At 47.5% G+C, this 16827-nt stretch overlaps 1 protein-coding gene across 2 annotated transcripts in view; it reads right to left on the reverse strand.

Moving 5' to 3' along the window:
* Positions 1 to 16827, reverse strand: part of LOC147106200 (potassium voltage-gated channel subfamily KQT member 1-like) — a 793335-nt gene that overhangs the window by 115171 nt on the left and 661337 nt on the right. Inside the window, exon 1 of one of the 2 annotated variants that reach the window (XR_015081382.1) lies at positions 5212 to 5616. The exons of the other annotated variant lie outside the window; for it this stretch is intronic. The gene's annotated coding sequence lies outside the window, so the exon portion shown is untranslated. Of the gene's footprint in view, positions 1 to 5211; positions 5617 to 16827 lie in introns of those variants that run through there. 2 annotated transcript variants of the gene reach the window in all.

A 16827-nucleotide genomic window follows, 5' to 3' on the forward strand; every position in this document is an offset into this window, starting at 1 on the left:
GGAGTCACACTAGCCATGTGAACCGGCTACACCAAAGAGATGTTGTTTGGAACGAGTCAAGATCAGAGACTGAATCTATGAACTGTTTCCGCAGAGACTGAACCTGTGAACTGTTCCCACCAAGATTATATCTGTAAATTGTTTTATATGACATTGACTCCACCGAGATTATATCTGTAATTTGTTTTATAGGAAGTTGAAGATATGTATGTTTAACGGGGACTCTGTAAGTAATAAGCTAAAAAGGGAGGATTGTAGTGTATGTACCCGTCTACCTTTAAGGGAACTATTGAATGTAACCATTCACCTTTAAGAGAACTACTTTAGGTGTGGCACTATTTGTTTGGCTTCTGTATACGGTAATACCGATAGTGACCACACCAGTATATAAGTGTTGTGGCAGGATTGCTGGGGCAGATTCGCCCTGACCTTCGAATAGTAAAGACCTGTTTGTTTGTTACTCCTGAAGTCTGTGTCGTTATTAACTGTACAACCACAGACTTTACACCAGGACTGCTGACCAATGCCGGAAAAAGTTTAACGACCTCACTCGGGTTGTCAGGGTGAGTACCCTTTCCAGTGTCCTCCTCATCCTTGCATGTGCACCTCACATTATGGGCAAAGGGACCTCAAAGGCCTAATGGCCAGCCCTCATCCAGCAGCTATGGCACTGGCGTGAACATCAATTGCACTTTCTGCACTTTACACACTGGCCAAGCTATTCGACCATGGGAGGCAGTGCACACAACAACAGGACACCACACTGGCCAAGCTATTCGACCATGGGAGGCAGTGCACACAACAACAGGGCACCACACTGTACTTAGAGGCCGTCCTTTCTCTTGCAGGCCAAGCTGGCCCAGAATCTGAAGAGCCGGACTGACACCGGGGGAGGCCGTGCCCAGTTCCAGCAGCTCAGTGACCTGGAGGAGCGCGTGGGTCGACTCATGGGTGCCCGGGTGATTGGCCCCGTTGCAATTGGAGATGCCAACCCTGTGCTGGGCCCCAATGGTAAGGACATGACCGTTTGGACCTCTCTCGTTCCCCTTGCGCTTCAGATCTACATCCTTTGCCACTGTCCGACCAATGCGCAGAATGCCACCACTCATGCCTCCCTCGCTGACGCCCTGTCCTCACTCTAAAGCTACTCTTGTGCCTTCCTGCTTTCAGCTGGTGAGGAGGAGGTCCCTGAAGCTGCGAGTGTCAGTCCCTTGGAAGAGGAGGACGAGGAGGAGCAAGAGGAAGGCGGCACATCGGGGGAACCCTCATCCGCACCAGGGGATGGCAATGGAGGGGACACGTCTTCCCTGGAGGAGAGCCAGGGGGAGGTGTTGCAGGGGGGTGTAGCTCCTGTGCCCAGTGGCGTCCAGCCACGCGGGAAGGGTCGGGCAGCACGGCTGCCTTCTCCCCAGAGGGGGGAAGTGTTGCAGGGGAGTGTAGCTCCTGTGCCCAGTGGCGTGCAGCCACGCGGGAAGGGTCGGCCAGCTCGGCGGCCTTCTCCCCAGAGGGGGGACGTGTTGCAGGGGAGTGTAGTTGCTGGGCCCAGTGGCGTGCAGCCACGCGGGAAGGGTCGGCCAGCTCGGCGGCCTTCTCCCCAGAGGGAGAGTCCGGCCTCCAGTCCGGAGACGGTCCTCGCCCAGGAGGTGCGCCTCCTTGATCAAATGTCCGCAGACTCGGATCGTCGGCACACCGAGTTCATGGGGGTTGTGGCACGGTTGCCTGAGGCCATTGAGTCCCTGGCTCATAGTGTGTCCGATTTCGGGGCCTCACAGGCCAGGGGTTTTGAACAACTCGCGGCAGCACAGGCCAGGGGTCTCGAACAATTCGGGGCATCACAGGACGCGAGTCGGGCACAATTCGGGGCATCACAGGACGCGAGTCGGGCCGAATTCAGGGCATCACAGGACGCGAGTCGGGCACAATTCGGGGCATCACAGGACGCGAGTCGGGCCGAATTCAGGGCATCACAGGACGCGAGTCGGGCCGAATTCAGGGCAGCACAGGACGCGAGTCGGGACGACTTCAGGGCAGCACAGGCAGCGAGTGGAGAGTTGATCAGTGGTGCCGTGCAGTCACTGGCTGGTCTGATGCGGGCACAGACCAGGGCAGTACGGGCACTCACTTCTGCCACACTCGCTGTGTCACGGACGCATCGCCAGGGCACCCGCCGCGCTGCTGCAGCACAGCGGTCTGGCCTTCACCAGATTGCTGCGCTTGCTGCAGTGCCAGCCCGGCCGAGTGGCAGTGTCTCTGGCGACCAGCGAGCGCCTGGCATCAGCCAGCTTGCCCCCATTGCTGCAGCCGCCACTGCCACTCCCCCAGCAAAGCTGCAACGAGCTGCTGGGGAGACTGATGCTGCCCAGCTACAGCTGCAGCAGTCAGCAGCCGGCCCCTCGAGGGCCACAGCTCGTCTAGGCCGACCCCCAAGGGCATCTGCCGTCACGCAATGTGCCCCTCAGGAGCCTTCCCCCAGCCTTGCAACACCCACAGGGCCCAGGTTGAGGCGGAGCAGCAGGTCGGCCAGGGGCCGGAAAAGCCTGGACAAGGACTCGCCCTCTCGGCACACAAAGTAGAGTGTGTTGGCACTTACTCCTTTTAGGTGAAGTCCTCACAGAATTTCTGGAATAAATGTTGCTCGAGTGTTGGTGAAGTTGACAAAGTGTCCCAGAAAGTCTCCTGATGTGTGTCGCAGCTCCAGCAGCAATGAACATGGAATGGTGAGTATCCATTTACATTGCGCTTGAAATCAACATCAATGCCTTGTTTACTTCCAAACAGCTGGTTGCTGTTAGGAGAGGGCAATAGTTGGTCAGCACACCAAGGCAAAAAGAGCTACTGCTATTCTTACATCAACAGTACTTGCTTTATTGTTTGTAGAAACATTTAATTGTGCATTAGTATTGTCATTCCAATAAAATACTTTGTATACTGTTTGTACACAATTAGGTCATAGTATCTATTCTGCAAAGCTTTAAATTGGCTGTATTAAATATACAGATTTAAAAGTTAGTCTGCTTCAAGTTTTATTTTCTACCACGGCTTACATAAATGTTACATGATAACCCCAAGGCCTAGAAATTCAGTTGCGTTCGCCAGCCGTTAGCGCCATAAGAGGGGTAGATCTCGAGCGCTAGGCACTTAGCGCCCGGGCGCAGGACGATCTGCGCCTACGCCCAACTTCAGTACATTAAGGAGATTGTCTCCACAGTAGGTAGGCCTGGGATAGTCTGGTTGTGGGAGCTTGGGGAGGGTGGGCAACTGGCTGTCAGGAAGAGGCCCCATATCTCCTAGTATTTTCCTAGAATCATGCACAGTCTGTACATTACTTGCACTGACTGGTAGATGTCCCATTTGTTTTGTTGTGGGTTGGGTTGTTGCCAGGGGCTAGATCTGTGTGAGCTTGCAAGTGGTATACGAATGCTAGAGTTCCTTACCCTGCTGGTAGTAGGCTGAATCTGCATGGGCTTGGATTCGGGAGATGGTCAGGCATGTCATTGCTTTAGTGGCTTCCAGCACCTCTGTCCAGAAAGACTAGAGGGCAGGGCATGACCAGAGTATGTGCGGGAGAGTGCCTTTGTGGCCACACTTCCATAACTCATCTACTTGGGTTGGGTGGAACTTTCTAAGTTTGTGCAGGTGAGGTATGTGCGGTAGAGGATTTGAGTTCGCCCTCTCCCATTCTGATACATGTGGAGGTCATAAGGAATAATCTCAGAACTGCCTCCCAGTCTTCCCTAGAGAGTGATCCAAGGAGCCATGTAGGTTTTTTGTGCTGTCTGGTGGATCGAATTGAATAGGGGGCTGAAGTGGAGTCTGTGAGGCAGCTCTATGTTGTAGAGGGTCAGCTCTAATGGCATCAGTTTGTGTTGGATTTTATAGAGTACGGTGGAGTGCTAGATGCAGTGGTGGATTTGGAGGTAGTGGAAGTAGCCATGATGTGAAGTTTGTTGGCCAGCTAACGGAAGAACAAGATCTGGTCTCAGTGGAGCAGGTTGCCTAACCCAGTGATGCCCTTCTCATGCCACACCTGGAAAGCACTGCACAGAGATCTTCCAGTAAGTGATTGTTGCGCCACAGTGGGGAAGAGAGTCAACTGGCCAATATTGAAATGAGGATCCTGCGCCCATTTTCAGGAAATTCGTTATGACTAGTCAGAGCTAGTGCAGGAGTGCTCCCCCTGACTCCACAGCAATACTGTGAGCCGCATGTGGGCTGCACTCACCCCTCCCCCCATTCGCCCCCTCCCCTTTCCCAGGATCTACCTGAGGGCCACTGCCGGTGTTGCAGCTGACCCAAGCTAGTCTCGAGCAAACTCTAGACAACCAATTGGCATCTGTAGTTCACCGGAATTGTTCAGATGAGGCCCGAGGCCTAGTTTCAGACGAGACTTGGGCCTCTGGCTTCTGGTGCATGCTCTGAGTTGTCGACCATTTTGTGCCAAAAAATGGGCCTAATCAAATTTCTCCCCCTATAAATACATTCACGAGATAACAGGATACATTCCTGGAGTGAGAGGAGAATGAGGAATACAGGGAGCCGTAGGTTAATTTGTGCAAAAGAGATGGGCATGTTGGGCCTAATGACCTTTTCCTGTTCCTATAAATTATTATATGTTCCTAAAGAATTCAGAATCACAATCAAGTGTATTTGGTCATGTAAAAGAAATGAGAGAGGAAATTTACTCATGACTCAACCACTGGTGACTTTTGGGGCTTTTCACATCACACAAATGCCTATATCATGTCAGCAAAAATTCAGTATGCACCGTATCTTGCAGCCTTGTTCAAAAACAATACCAAAAAACTGATAAAAATGCTGTACTATTCTGAATAACATTCCCTGAGTTGGAAGGCCTCATTCAGAAAATACTACAAATAAATCTGCTAATGATAGTGTTTTACAGAATGTAAACACAGATAGCTCCAGTGTACAGGCTGTTGGCAGACAATCTTACTGTGAGCTGTGATGCGAAATAATGCTGACATATGTAGACAGCTTCAGATACAGGAAAGGATCTGTTAATGCAGTACATTTCACTCAACAACTACTGGAGGAGGCGTGACTGGAGAGGAAATCTGCAAGCAGAAAGGGCCAGAATATCAGTCAGAATAGCATGTTCAGTCCTAGTGTATGAGCCACTGAAAGATTACCAAGTGTCTGGTACCAGCTGATTCCAGCACCAGAAGTACAAAAAATAAATTATCTACGCACCTGTTTTGCTTCCTTTCACCCATTCATTATTGTGGCCTCCATAGCTACGGGGCTGTGTGTTCGGGGGGGGAGGAGTTACAGACAGGAAACCCAGAAGTATGGGTTTCCCGAATGACCTGCAGTTATACATTTTTTTCTCCAGGTTTCCTGCCCAACAGCCAGGCTGATTGACAGGCTGGCTGCTTGTCGGGCGGGAAAGCCCGCAGCAGAAGGACGCAGCGGAGGAGCAGGTAGGGGGAGATTGCAGTCGGAGGGTCTAGAGGGAGGGTGGGAGAGATTGTGGAGATGGTGCCCAAGGTGGGTCCAATCAGCTGGGGGGGGGGCGGCATCCAATTGCAGGGGGTAGTGGGAGCTTGTTGGCCAGGGAGGAAACACTCCTGCTCCTCTTCGTTCACAAGCAGTGCTGTAAAGGCACTCACCTTATGCATCCAACCCTTTTTGCCTCCTTTTACCTGCCGGGTTTCCGAGGCCCGGTTAAAAATAGAAACACTGTTAAAATGAATGCATGCAGTCTCCTTAAAAGGTTTCAACAACCAACCCACCTCCTGAGAGCTATTGGTCACCCTTGTCCCACCTCTGTTAAAACCGGTGGGCGGGTTCGAAGCGAGTTGGGATCCTGTTGCAGATTTTTAACTTTTTAACCTCCCACCCATCCCAAACCCACCCTTTTTTGGGGGTTAAAATTACCCCCTTTATTTAGGTTATGACATTACCTGTCTCTTCTTTCACAGAAACATAGCTTTCCATAAATTTGAGCTTTATTATGACAGGTGATTTTGATGTACCTTTAGAGAAATATAGAGTTTTTTTTTAAATTCACAACACTTCTTGAAAACTGTAGTGTATGTACCTTTAAGAGAGAACTACTTTTACAGCTCCTGTATACTGTAGTACCGGCAGTGACCACACCTGTATATAAGCCTTGAGCATGCCTCTGTACCCCAGTCTTGAGACTACCATACTCCAGTAAATACCTGTTGATTGTTAAGTTACAGCATCCGTGTGGTTATTGAAAAACATCATACTCTCAGAATCACGGATCTAACAGTGGCGACGAGTGTCGATTCGAATCTACCTGCAACTCTGCATTTCCCTTCGAGGATTCGCTCCGGGAGGGCAGTGGAAGAAAGTCGAGGCCAGAAACACGGGCGTCGACCATGAGCAACCGCCCAGTCGTCCGGCAGAGAGTGAACATCGCAGGGGAGGCTGTGGAGAGCCGGGCTTGGTTCCCCAGCCACGACGATCAGCAATAGACTGACGACAGGTACAGCGCAGACCCTTCCCGGACAGCGGCGGCTGGAGCCGACCGATGGCGGAGAGAAAGCCGAGCAGCGTCGACGGGGTAAGACAGAGGGTGAAGCGCACAGGGCACAGCCGGGGGTTGAAAACCGAGCGGCGTCAAGGAAAAACAAAACGGAGAGAGAGAGGGTAAAGCAACAGCCGGGTTCAGGACCGAGCGGCGGAAACGGGAAAGGCGCACAAAAAAAAAAGAACGCGCAGAGCACAGCCAGGGCTCAGGGGCTGAACAGTGTCCGTGGGGAGAAGAAGGGAGAGTGCGGGAGATGCCATTTTTAGAAGCTGCAGCGGAGAAGAAGGGCGAGCGCGGGAAGGAAGGAAAGCGCGGGAGACGTCATTTTGTGCCAGCGGAGAAGAAGGGGAAGCGCGGGAGACGCCATTTTTGACAGTTAAATCACACCCAGGGATGCCGAAGAGTGGCAGTATCTCTACGTTCGACAATGAAGTCGAAGATTGGGCGACATATGTGGAATGTATTGAGGTGTACTGCAGGGCGAATGAAGTGCCAGATGCTAGGAAAGCACTGGTTTTGTTAAATTCCATGGGTGCAAAAACTTATGGGTTACTGCGAAACCTAATAACCCCAGAGAAGCCTGTGAACAAGAATTTCGAAAGCATAGTAGACATCCTACAGGACCACTTAAACCCCACACCGCTGCTAATAGCAGAACGATTTAAGTTCCATAAAAGGAACCAACACAAAGACGAAAGCAATGCTGAGTACCTAACGGAACTGCGCAAGCTATCGAAACACTGCCAGTTTGGAGCGGGACTAGCAGATACGTTAAGGGACAAGTTTGTGTGTGGGCTGCAAAGTGAAGGAACCCAGAAACGGCTTCTATCAGAAAAGGATCTTACACTGGACAAGGCTTTCAGTATGGCAGTATCACATGAAGCAGCCGCAAGGGGCGCTGCAGAGATACAACGGAGACCGCAAGAATATGGCACCAATGAAATGTCCTATGGAACAGGGAAGTGCTATCGCTGCGGCAGAACAACTCATGACCAGAAAGATTGTTGGTTCAAGGACCAAGTGTGCAGACAGTGTGGAAAAGCAGGACACATAGCAAGAGTCTGCAGGTCTGGGAAGAAAATCAACAGTAAGAAATCTCCCAGGGCTGTCATCCTACTGAACTCCACAAATAAACTCTAAAGCCTGCACATCTGCCAATGCACTTTATTATGGTCATATTTATGTTAATATACTACAAGCCAAATGTATGTTGAATGTTTAAATGTCTTAATCCAAATGTACACTCTCGGGAGCCGCAAGCCTACATTTCGTTGTACTGCACTTGTGCACTAACAATGACAATAAAAGTTGATTTGATTTGATTTTTGATTTGATTTTGAGAAGTACAAAAAGGTACACCAGGTGATGGACAGTAGTTCAGACGAACAGAAAAGTGACACAGACTCCGGAAGCAAGGAGCTGGGTTGTCTGAAACTACATAAGGTAACCAAAATGGAGGATCACCAGACTATCTGGGTTACACTCAAGATAGACGGAGTCCAAGTGAAAATGGAATTGGACACAGGATCAGCCCTAACAGTCATAAACCAAAGGGACTACAAGCGGCTATTTTCACATATACCCTTGAAAGCTACTGAGATTGTCTTGAAGACGTACACGGGGCAAAAAGTCTACCCCAAAGGAAAAATAAGGGTGAAAGTGATATATAAAGGCTAGGAAATACCTAAAATGGATATATATGTATTGTCAGATGGAGGACCACCACTGCTAGGACGTGAATGGATCCGGAAGATACAATTAGATTGGCATTCCATACAGGCACTGAAGGTTGAGGCCAAAAAGGATGACTACGTCACACCTGGACGACTGTCAAAAATGCTAACTGACGCAAAAGAAGTGTTCCAGGAGGGACTCGGAACACTAAAAGGCATAACAGCAATGATTAAAATAGAGGAAAATGCAAGCCCAAAGTTTCTTAAGGCCAGACCAGTGCCTTATGCGATCAGACCAGCTGTCGAAGCAGAGCTGGAAGGGTTGGAACGTTCAGGAGTACTGTCCAAAGTAGACTGGAGCAAGTGGGCTACACCCATCGTTCCTGTAATGAAGAGGTCGTTGAGTAATACGTCTAGGGAACCAAAGAAGGTCTGCATCTGTGGGGATTTTAAGGTGACAGTGAACCCAGTCCTTCACACGGTACAATATCCACCTCCACGAATTGAGGATATTTTCGCCTCGCTATCTGGAGGTAAACGCTTCACCAAAATTGATCTAGCCCAGGCGTACTTGCAAATGGAGGTAGAAGAAGCCTCGAAACAATACCTTACGATTAACACTCATAAAGGTCTTTATCTATACAACCGGCTGGTGTTCGGGGTAGCATCGGCTCCGGCTATTTGGCAAAGGGCGATGGATCAAGTCCTGCAAGGGATTCCAGGGCCCCAGTGTTATTTGGACGACATCCTGGTCACGGGCGAAAATTACAGTGATCACCTCGCCAACTTGGAGAAGGTGCTCGCCAGATTAAAGGAATATGGGCTACGAGCTAATCGCCACAAGTGTGAGTTTTTCCAGAAGCAGATCTCGTATTGTGGCCACGTCATCGATGAGGAGGGGTTACATAAGTCCCCTGAAAAGATTGAGGCAGTAGTCAAGGCTCCAGCACTGGAAAATGTGTCACAACTGAGTTCGTTCCTCGGGCTGGTAAACTACTACCATAAGTTCTTACCAAATATGTCCACGGTATTACACCCACTGAACACCCTACTGCAAACAGGGGTACCATGGAAGTGGAATGATGAACGTAGACGAGCTTTCCAGAAGTGTAAAGAATTGATCACATCAAAAGAGGTGTTGGCCCATTTCAACCCAGCACTACCAATTCGTTTGGCATGTGATGCATCACCCTATGGTATTGGAGCGGTGCTGTCGCACAAATTCCCAGACGGGTTGCAGAGGCCAGTAGCCTTTGCGTCTCGGTCACTAACCTCAGCCGAGCGCAACTACGCCCACATTGACAGGGAGGCCCTCAGCCTAGCATGGGGAATAAAAAAATTCAACCACTATCTGCATGGGCAGAAGTTCACCTTGCTGACTGACCACCAACCACTTGTCTCCATCTTTAATCCTAAGAAGGGCATTCCAGTAATGATGGCACAACGGTTACAAAGATGGTCCCTGTTTCTAGGGGCGAATCAATATGAAATAGAATATAAAGGCACGAAACAGCATGGAAACGCTGATGGGCTATCGCGCCTGCCACTGCCTACTGTGGAGGAAGCACCAGCAGTGGACCCCACCGAGATATTTTATTCGTCAATAATTGAACGATTGCCAGTAACGAACGCGGATATAGAGAAGGAGACCCGCAATGATCCGACGCTGTCTCGGGTATATGATTTGACGGTGAGGGGATGGCCAACACATGGCGACTCACTGTTGCCAGCATTCTCATCCAGAAGAGAACAGCTGTCAGTATGCCAGGGGACAGTGATGTGTGGATCCAGAGTGGTGATTCCACCCAAGTTAAGGGAGAGAGTGCTAAATGAACTACATGAAGGTCATCTGGGGGGGAGTGAAAATGAAAAGCCTTGCTAGGGCTTATGTGTGGTGGCCGGGAATCGATCAACAAATCGAAGACCTAACCAAGAGCTGCTCAGGATGCCAGAAGGTCCAAAATGCACCACCACATGCCCCTCTACACCCATGGGAGTGGCCCTCCTCCATGGCAACGGGTGCATATTGATTTTGCTGGTCCATTCATGGACTCAATGTTCTTAATAGCAGTGGATGCTCATTCGAAGTGGCCTGAGGTGATAAAAATGTCCTCAACCACTACAGAGAAAACGATTGCAGTCCTATGGACCATATTTGCCAGAAACGGCTTGCCAGAGCAGATTTGCTCTGATAATGGACCACAGTTTGTGTCCGAAGAGTTTTGAAAATTTATGAGAAGGAATGGGGTAAGGCATTACACATCTGCCCCGTATCATCCAGCCACAAATGGATTGGCTGAGAGGTTCGTACAAACCTTTAAGAAGGCGATAAAGGCCATGTGCGACGATGAAATTCCACTACAGCATAAGGTGGACAATTTCTTATTAGCCTACCGAAACGCGACACATGTAGTTACCAACCAGACCCCGGCCATGATGTTCTTTAACCGAAGGTTGCGATCGCGTCTGGACTTGCTTAGACCAAATGTGCGAAGAAATGTTGAGGATAAACAATTCCAGCACATCAATGAGAAGCCGACAAGGAGCTTCAATGTAGGACAACCAGTCTTGGCCCGTGACTACCGAACAGAGAAATGGCAACCCGGAACGATATGCACACGGCAGGGGCCATTAATGTACACAGTGGATGTCGGGGAGAACATTGTGAGACGCCACGTTGATCAGATCTTAGCGTCACAGGAACGAGTCAACCCCATGTCTTGCGTACCTGGGGATGAACCTGACATACCAGTAGCATTGAGTGCTGCTAGAGTTTGGTAAGAGGGAGAAAAGTCATTTAAGTGTATTTTGTGAATTTTAGTGTGTTAAAAAGTTAATTATTTGAAGTGTGTTTAATTTTTAAGTGTATATTAAACTGTTGGGGAGTTTAACCCGGAAGTAGAATCTGGGTATAAAAGGGGCGGGACTAGGGCGGGACTAGTGCTTGTGCACGGAGTGCTGTGCATTGAGTGCTTCTACAGTTTGGTAAGAGGGAGAGTTCGGGCAAGTGGGAGGTGAGGGTGTGTTTTTTGTTCTGTTTTCCCCACTCCCAGGCTTAGACAGCACTGTGGAAGCGGAGCAACGAGACGAGACAACCAAACAGGCCCCACAGACAGTATTCAAGGAGGAGGTTGGTGATCAGCTGGTTGGTTGGTTTTCTTCCTTCTCTTTTACTCCTTTAAGTTGGTAATTCCTATTGAATAGTGGTGTAATAGTATCATCTACATCGGGGCAGAGGGCCTTCATAACTAATAATAATAAATTTAATTAATTACATAGATATGGGTGAACAGGTGATGTGTCACTGTTGCGAAATGTGGGAGCTGGTGGACCCCATTGAGGCTCACGGTGATTACATTTGCGATAAGTGTTTGCTGCTAGAGGAACTCAAGCTCCATGTTAAAGAGCTTGAGAACGAGCTTCAGACACTGTGACACATCAGGGAGGGGGAGAAGTTCCTGGACTCTATGTTTCAGGAGATGGTCACACCTATGAAGTTAATTACTGCAGATGTAGTCCGTGGTCAGGGCAGGATGGTGTGACTACGAGTGAGGAAGGTACAGGGATCCAGGATGTAGTGTTGAAGGAGATGCAGCCCTTGCTCTTGTCAAGCAGGATCGAGGTTCTTACTCCCTGTGAGGGTGGGAGCGGGGACTACAGGGAGGATGAGCAACCTGGCCACAGCACCGTGGTACAGGGGGCCATTCAAGTGGAGGGAGTAAAAAGAAATGTTGTAGTGGTAGGGGATAGTATCATTAGGGGGATAGATAGGGTTCTCTGCAGTCAAGAGCGGGAGTCCCGAAGGCTGTGTTGCCTGCCCGGTGCCAGGGTTAAGGACATCTCTTCTGGGCTGGAAAGAAACTTGGAGTGGGAGGGGGAGGATCCAGTTGTCGTGGTCCATGTTGGTACCAATGACGTAGATAGGACAAGGAAGACGGTTCTGTTAAAGGAGTATGAGCAGCTAGGGGTCAAATTAAAAAACAGAACCTCAAGGGTAATAATCTCTGGGTTATTACCTGAGCCACGAGCGAATTTGGCTAGGATAAATAAAATTAAAGAGTTAAATGCGTGGCTCAAAGACTGGTGTGGAAGAAATGGGTTTTGCTTCTTGGGACACTGGCACCAGTACTGGGACAGGAGGGAGCTGTTCCGTTGGGATGGACTCCACTTGGCCAGTGCTGGGACTAGAGTCCTGGTGAATCATATAACTAGGGCTGTAGAGAGGGCTTTAAACTAATTAGTGGGGGGGAGGTTTCTAGAGAGCAAATAATAGAAATGACAACAGAGAAGGTCATAGATTAGGTAGCAGTGGGGGAATTAAAAAACAGAATGTGTCAGGAAGGGACAGAAGGTATGGAGTAAAAAGTAAAGTACTAAAAAGGGAAAAAACAGGAACTAAGTGTTACAAAACATATTTGAAAGTTCTTTATCTGAATGCACGTAGCATTCGTAACAAAATGAATGAGTTAACGGCACAAATAATGACATATGGGTATGATCTTGTGGCCATTACAGAAACATGGCTGCAGGGTGACCATGACTGGGAATTAAACATACCAGGTTATTTAACAATCAGGAAGGACAGGCAGGAAGGGAGAGGAGGTGGGGTGGCTATGTTAATAAAGGAAGGAATCACTATTATACAGAGAAATGATATTGGGTCAAAGGAGCAGGATAGTGAAACAGTTTGGGTGGAGATAAGGAATAATAAGGGGAAAAAACACTAGTGGGTGTAGTCTATAGGCCTCCAAACAGTTGCAACTCTGTTGGACGGAGTGTGAATCAGGAAATAGTTGAGGCTTGTAATAAGGGAACAGCTATAATTATGGGGGATTTTAATGATCATATTAACTGGACAAATCAAATTGGGCAGAGCAGCCTTGAGGATGAGTTCATTGAGTGTATTAGGGATGGGTTTCTTGAGCAGTATGTAACTGAACCTACCAGGGGGCAAGCAACCTTAGATTTGGTCCTGTGTAATGAGACAGGATTAATTAAAAATGTCCTAGTAAAGGATCCCTTGGAATGAGTGACCATAACATGGTTGAATTCCATATTCAATTAGAGGGTGAGAAGGTTGCATCTCAAACAAGCGCGCTGAGCTTGAATAAAGGAGACTATGAAGGTATGAGAGCGGAATTGATTAGAGTGGACTGGGAAAATAGATTAAAGGGTAAGACGGTACATGATCAGTGGTGTACATTTAAGGAGTTATTTTACAACTTCCAAAAAAAATACATTCCACTGAGGAAAAAAGGGTGTGAAAGAAAAGATAGCCATCCGTGGCTAAGTAAAGTAATTAAGGATAGTATCCGACTAACAACAAGGGCATATAAGGTAGCCAAATCTAGTGGGAGGATGGAAGATTGGGAAGTCTTTAAAAGACAGCAAAAAATAACTAAAAGATTGATTAAGAAAGGGAAGATAGATTATGAAAGTAAATTAGCAAAAAATATAAAAACAGACAGCAAAAGTTTCTATAGTTATATAAAAAGAAAAAGGGTGGCTAAAGTAAATGTTGGTCCCTTAGAGGATGAAACCGGGAAATTAATGGTGGGAAATATGGAGATGGCAAAAACACTGAATGAATATTTTGTATCAGTCTTTACAGTAGAGGACACTAAGAATATCCCAATACTGGACAAACAGGGGGCTCTAGGGGGGGAGGAACTAAATACGATTAAAATCACTAAGGAAGTGGTACTTGGTAAAATAATGGGACTCAAGGCGGATAAATCCCCTGGACCTGATGGCTTGCATCCTAGGGTCTTGAGGGAAGTGGCGGTAGGGATTGTGGATGCATTGGTAATAATTTTCCAAAACTCCCTGGACTCAGCAAAGGTCCCGGCAGATTGGAAAACTGCTAATGTAACACCCTTATTTAAAAAGGGTAGTAGGCAGAAGGCTGGAAACTATAGACCTGTTAGCCTAACATCTGTGGTTGGTAAAATGTTAGAGTCCATTATTAAGGAGACAGTAACGGGACATTTGGATAAACATAATTTAATAGGACAAACTCAGCGTGGTTTCATGAAGGGGAAGTCATGTTTGACAAATTTGCTTGAGTTTTTTGAGGAAGTAACATACAGGGTGGATAAAGGGGAACCAGTGGACGTAGTGTATTTAGACTTCCAAAAGGCATTTGACAAGGTGCCACACAAGATTATTGCTCAAGATAAAAAATCACAGGATTGGGGGTAATATTCTGGCGTGGGTGGAGGATTGGCTCTCTAACAGAAAGCAGAGAGTTGGGATAAATGGTTCGTTCTCAGATTGGCAACCAGTAAATAGTGGTGTTCCGCAGGGGTCAGTGCTGGGTCCCCAACTCTTTACAATCTATATTAACGATTTGGAGGAGGGGACCGAGTGTAACATATCAAAGTTTGCAGATGATACAAAGATGGGACGGAAAGTAGTGAGTGAGGAGGACATAAAAAACCTGCAAAGGGACATAGACAGGCTAAGTAAGTGGGCAGAGATTTGGCAGATGGAATACAATACTGGAAAGTGTGAGGTTATGCACTTTGGCAGGAAAAATCGTAGATCAAGTTATTATCTTAATGGCAAGAAACTGGAAAGTACTGTCGTACAAAGGGATCTGGGGGTCCTGGTGCACGAAACTCAAAAAGTTAGTATGCAGGTGCAGCAAGTGATCAAGAAGGCCAATGGAATGTTGGCTTTTATTGCTAGGGGGATGGAATATAAAAACAGGGAGGTATTGCTGCAGTTGTACAAGGTATTGGTGAGACCGCACCTGGAATACTGCATACAGTTTTGGTGTCCATACTTAAGAAAAGACATACTTGCTCTCGATTCAGTACAAAGAAGGTTCACTCTGTTAATCCCAGGGATGAGGGGGTGGTCATATGAGGAGAGGTTGAGTAGATTGGGACTCTACTCATTGGAGTTCAGAAGAATGAGAGGCGATCTTATTGAAACATATAAGATTGTGAAGGGGCTTGATCGGGTGGATGCGGTGAGGATGTTTCCAATGATGGGTGAAACTAGAACTAGGGGGCATAATCTTAGAATAAGGGGCTGCTCTTTCAAAACTGAGATGAGGAGAAACTTCTTCACTCAGAGGGTGGGAGGTTTGTGGAATTTGCTGCCCCAGAAAGCTGTGGAAGCTACATCATTAAATAAATTTAAAACAGAAATAGATAGTTTCCTAGAAGTAAAGGGAATTAAGGGTTACGGGGAACGGGCAGGAAATTGGACATGAGTCTAGGTTCAGAATGGTCATGGCCCTGTGGGTAGTGGAGTGGGCCCAGGGGCCGTGTAGCCTGGTTCTGCTCCTACTGTGTTCTAATTCTGTGTTAGATTTCAGGAGATGGTTTTATTCCTGTTCCTGGCTGGGGTGGAGATCGCCTTTACAGAAGGTAAGTACTGTAGAAAATATAGGGACAGAGTGATCTCCTGGAAGAATTTTGATCGCCTAGATGGGTCGGAGAGGAATTTCCCAGATTTTTTTCTCCCAAATTGGCCATTGGGTCTTTTATCTGGTTTTTCGCCTCTCCCGGGAGATCACATGGGTTCGGGTGGATGGAGAGTGATAGAAGATTTGAGGTTAGGATCAGATCAGCCATGATCTTATTGAATGGTGGAGCAGGCTCGAGGGGCCGATTGGCCTACTCCTGCTCCTATTTCTTATGTTCTTATGTTCTTATGTAGCATCTACCTCCGAACCAGTAGCAGTGGAACCCGATGAACTAACCGATGAAAAGGGGCCAGAATTGCCTCCGCACCAAGAACAAGAACCTCAGGAAAGGCGCTATCCAGAAAGGATCAGGAAGCCGCCCCAAGACTGAATCTATAAATGGACTATTGTTGTTTAATGTACCTGTTAAAGTGTTAATTGTTATTTGAATATTATGGGTAGTACTAATCTTAAATGGGAGGAATTGTAGTGTATGTACCTTTAAGAGAGAACTACTTTTACAGCTCCTGTATACTGTAGTACCGGCAGTGACCACACCTGTATATAAGCCTTGAGCATGCCTCTGTACCCCAGTCTTGAGACTACCCTACTCCAGTAAATACCTGTTGATTGTTAAGTTACAGCATCCGTGTGGTTATTGAAAAGCATCATACTCTCAGAATCACGGATCTAACAAAAACCTATATCCTGCCTTAGTCTTCAAAAGATAAATCTGAATTTCTGTAATTTTGTTAACAGGATGGTTCACCAGTGCTACTTCCATACCAGTTGGTAATAAAAACTTATTACACAGATTTTGTTTACCCCTATCTGCCTGTGCACATTTAGTAAAAGAAAAAAATATACTTTTCAGTTCAACCACCAGCGCAACAGTGTCCATGTAAACTCTATGATAGTGATGGAATTCCCAAGTGATAGCACACTTTTGGGGCTGGTTTTACACTCATTTTACTGTTTTACTCATAAACTTGGGAGTCAATTGAGTGTGAGGGCCTCTGCTTGTACAGTCAGATGTGGGGGTACTGGCGTATGAGATCTGTGTACCATTCTAGTCTCTCTCTGTTGCTTCTCCTCTTCTTCCAAGAAGCACAGAGGGGAATCCCCAATGGCAAACCCACTACCCTGCCTGAAAAGAGGAGTGAGTAAATAGCAGCCGGTTAGATCTGTGTGTTAATGAAGACACGGAATGCAGGAGT

The sequence above is a fragment of the Somniosus microcephalus genome, chromosome 16 (genome assembly GCF_052327205.1).
Source record: "Somniosus microcephalus isolate GS21.2 chromosome 16, FLI_Smic_1.0, whole genome shotgun sequence".
Taxonomy (NCBI): domain Eukaryota; kingdom Metazoa; phylum Chordata; class Chondrichthyes; order Squaliformes; family Somniosidae; genus Somniosus; species Somniosus microcephalus.